Source organism: Octopus bimaculoides, chromosome 8 (genome assembly GCF_001194135.2).
Source record: "Octopus bimaculoides isolate UCB-OBI-ISO-001 chromosome 8, ASM119413v2, whole genome shotgun sequence".
NCBI classification, from domain to species: domain Eukaryota; kingdom Metazoa; phylum Mollusca; class Cephalopoda; order Octopoda; family Octopodidae; genus Octopus; species Octopus bimaculoides.
The window spans coordinates 95,167,508-95,172,228 of NC_068988.1; the positions used below are offsets into that span (position 1 = coordinate 95,167,508).

The window sequence follows — 4,721 nt, forward strand, 5'->3', positions numbered from 1 at the left end:
TATATATATATATATATATATATATGCATATATATGAAAAACAAGAACATAAAAAACAACAAAATCGTGGAAAAGGAACTTTTGTTTTTGAACAACGAAAGAAACAAATAGAGAAACGAGACAGACAACACAAAGAACAATCCCTTAACCTCGTTGGTTCACTCCATTACGGTTCCAGATTTCGAGCCTGAAACTTATCCGTACAATCGTTAAGACTACACGTGCTGAGTAGTTGACGCTGTGTCCATATCATAACAACTGGGTCGGTTTTTCGGCTTGATTTATCATCGATACTCCATAATACTGAGTGCCGTTCATTGATCTCTGAGTTTCCAAACGAACCGAGGCAATTGCGCGGAGTTTTTGTTTTTGCGTCGATCTTTCTCAGTGAGTGTAGATGGTAGTAATATCGACATTTGAAAGTGTTCAGTGTGAGTTCTGCGTAAATGCTTTTGAAATTGTCCAGAGACCTTATGCATACTCCATATGTCTGTAGTGTGGTAAAACAGGATCACCAGAATGAACAGATGGATGCTTTTAGTAGTTAACTGGCTAGTGAGTAGAAGGTTGTACCTGGATGTAATACATGTCTTGGGATACGATGTTGTTCATGTAGATACGATGTTGTTCATGGGTATTGGAAAGCTTGTTGTATATGTGTTCCTGTGGCAAATGTCTTTTTATGACTTTAATATTCTAGCGATGTTAGTTAATAAATTGAACTTAAAAAGGTCACCCTTCTCTTGTTCTTCTCTGCAATGGAGGTGGAGATCTCTTCTCTATATGTATTGTAACTTCTCAATAAAGCCACTTCCTATTCGTAAATGACAATACTATGAGGCGGCTCTGTTTAAGCTGCCCTACCCGAGGATAACTCGTGACTCTTTTGCGTATCCTAGTAATAATATTTGTAATTATTTTCTGTGTTAGTTGGAATTGTTGCCTATGTGTAGAGTGTATTCACGCGGATTCTGAAGTTGTGCTGTTTATCTTTGTTTAAGACTTGCCATGTCTGGATTATTTAAAAATAATGCATACAAAGGTAATATGAATAAAGAAACCGCAGTATCGCCGCTAATAAATGATTTCACGGCATCAAAAACAAAACATCCTGCAGATCATGTTTTGATATAAATCGATATAATCCATTTACATATACCGCCACACACAAAAGGAGCTGCTCTTATGTAGATTCTAATATAGGCAGGTCTACCAGGTGGCTAATTCCCGTAGAATATATTATGCCTATGATAACCCACAGCGGTCTGTTGTTATATATTATTGTTTGTCTATCATGTTGTAATATTTTCATAGCGTTGGTTAGCGTAATGGGTGGGCATAGTTTACGGTGGCAATAAAAACGAGTCTGGTTATCGGCGTGTAATATTCTCTAATGCCAAAAAGTGCAAGGTGCTGCATGTTATCTCGATAAGTAGTGATATTTCTTTGGTTGTTTTCTTTCTTTCTTTTCCATGCTGCTTCTAGTAGACTTTTACCAAGAATTCGAATGTCGCCCTTTAACTGATTTTAAGTCTCGTGAATGAGTGATTGATAAAGTTACAGTTTTTTTTTAGATGAAATACGGTTGTTGGGTGGCTTAAATATCGACTCTATCTTCCACGTCTAATATGGCGGTATCGATGTTTCTAACAACTATTAATATCATTTAAGGCAATATAAGTATTCTTCCTTATATTTATTGGAAAGTGAGTTCGATAGCAAACGCTGCCATGTTTATCAATCTCATAAAAATCTTTGGTTGTATCCGAATTTCCAAGCGCCATATTCCTTTTTTGAAAAACTTATCTATTTTATTTCGACGTTCATTTTGAAGCTGTTAGTAATATTCCTAACTTCATGAGTTTTTTTTAACCACTGGAATCATATAATTTCCGAACGGTTGTTACGAATGTTAGATTGTCAAAATTTGGTTTTAGGGACGCCATGTTTTTGTCTATTTATCTTTGTAAGTGGATCATCACTTGTTACGTGATATCAACTTACATTTTAGCTTCCATTATGTATTATCATAGAATGTATTCATTTGTTTATGTTTTTTATCTGTGAACTTCTATGTCTGTGAAGGTATACTAAAATGGATAGATATGTCACTGAGTTAGATATATAACCATATCACACGTTCTCTCTCTTCTCTCTCTCCCTCTATCTATCTATCTATCTATCTATCTATCTATCTATCTATCTATCTATCTATCTTATCACTGTTCTCCATTTTTAGCTTAAAGAACGATACTCACCAGCAATTGTTTTTATCGATAAATTCCTTATAACCTGCGCGTTTTTTTATTATTTAATATGACTTTGTTTTTACTGCTTAGACTGCAATGGAGGGCGGATAGTGTGCATGACTTTATATTTTCTAGGCTTCTTTATCTAGAGGGGGAATGGAGAATTTATTCTCAAAACGGAGATTTGTTCCGATTGCTTGCAACAGAGCGAACTCTGCTAAGGGAACCCAGGAGGAGAGAGTCGTGTTAAACCGGAAGAAATACCACAAGGCACCTTTTCTCAACCCTCAAACAATACCGACCCGCAGCCTTCCACTTGAACTGTATTTAGCAACCCTGGAAACATAAAGAACTAAGATGAGCTCGGTGTGATGTGAACTTAGATTACAGAGAGCCAAAACGAAAATCAAAACTCATATGTCCCTGCTCATTAACGACTCCGGAATACTTTAGTTTCTCGTCCCTTTCAGTGTCACTCTGAAAGAAATTCTCCCCACTGAAATCAAAGTTGGGTTCCGCCATGTTTAGAAATACAAGCCATGCAACACCTCAGGGCGACATGGCTGAGTGACAACCTGGAATCAGAAGCTCATAAAAAGAGAAAGTTGGTATACGATAAATGCACGGAAAAGTAAACGATGAATGTTTTGTAACACAAAAACTTTAATGATTTATTTTATTGAAATATTTATTTTATCAGTTAAATATTTGCAATTAAACTGGCGAGGATTTCGCACTCTGTGAGAAATGAAAATAACTGAGCACGCCAAATATTGAAATTACTTTGAAATAAGAATATTTCTCAAAAACGTGTCCTAAAATAACATTGGGCAGATAAACCTTAGAGAAAGCATCAGCTTCTGACGAGTAAAAACTAGTTTCGCCTTCATTTGAAAGGGAATCAGAAACAGGCATTTCGTCTTACATTAGCTGCTGTTTCTTTCTGTCAGTCATATCAATCGATATGCAAAATCAATTATAAAAAAGTTTACATTTGGCAATTGATGTTTGAAGAACCGAAATTGTGGTTCTCTGGACTTGTGTATCACCGAATGATATTCTAAGCACAGAATAATTCACAAGACTAATTATACGTAATTATTACAATTGATTGCATAAATACATCAAAACAAATGTATGACTATTATGGTTTAGTGGTGTATTAATTAAATTATGTACACGCACACACACACACACACACACACACACACACACACACACATACATACATACCAACATAGCCTCAAATAACATATTGTTGACGCATGGATGCCCCTACACGTCTGCTTGCTGCCTTCGTATAACCACACACATACACACACACATCAACATTCTTTTACCTCCCTGTCTTCCTGACCCACAGAAAATCGCTAACACTCTACTTACACTCACCTGCAATCGAATGCGCTCACTCACACTCATCAATATACACACACGTGCATTTGTTTTCTCACACACCTTCCTCCTACTTCACCTCTCCAGTCTTATTCGACCAATATATGCAACACCTTCCCAACCACTGACAATTCAGCTCACTATCACACACACACATACACACACACACACACACACGTCTTACTCTTTTCTCATCTTATTACCTCCCCTTATTTTATTTCTTTCCTCTTCCACATTTTTTTTTCTTTTCTTTATGCCAAACCCTTCTTGACTTCCAGGACCTTGCACCAGTATCAAAAGTTTTGCTATTTTCTAACATTATATTTCTCAGACTATATTCGCTAACGTGTCATTTAGATTTTAAGTCCGGCGGTTTTAGTTTATGGGAGACTTGGCTATGACTTCTCGAAGAGACGGCGATCATGTAGAACTTAGTCTCACATTTACGTGATAGGCGGGGGGGGGGGAATATACGTGTGTGTGAGTGAGTGAGTGTATGTAATTGTACATAAGCCTGCACACATTCTCTTTCTCTCTCACTCACACACACACATATATATATGTTTATATATATATATATTTCTTTCTATATGTCTATGACTGTAAACATATACTGAAGTACGGAGTCCACTGCACGAATGCTAAGATCTATGTCATCCCTCACTTCAATGGTTTCTTGTAAACAAGCAGTATTAAAGGGGCGTCGGATGGAATGGAATGAACACGTTCCTGAATTACCTTCCTACACTGAATTATAAATTACTTAAAATCTCTCTCCAAATAGTTAAGGTTTCTTGGACCGCCCGCCAAACCATAAATATTGTGGCGATTACATATGCTATGAAACAGCTGTTATTCGGCGACTCCTGAAATACGATTGTAGTCTTGTCAAAATCTCCAAATGCTGAAGGTATTATCAAAATTTCAGTCGAATTGTTTCTAACACTCAAAACCGCACGCACATGTGTGTGTGCTTGTGTGTGTGTGTGTGTGTGTGTGTGTGAGTGTGTGTGTGTGTTGTTTCATGTTGTTACTGTTGGTGATGTCCTGTACCCATATATGCATGTGTATATATAT

The 4,721-nt window shown here is 36.8% G+C and overlaps 1 long non-coding RNA gene across 2 annotated transcripts in view; it reads left to right on the forward strand.

Annotated features, from left to right (window-relative positions):
- LOC128248606 (uncharacterized) overlaps nucleotides 1–4,721 on the forward strand; it is an 82,290-nt gene that overhangs the window by 75,776 nt on the left and 1,793 nt on the right. The window lies entirely within an intron of this gene.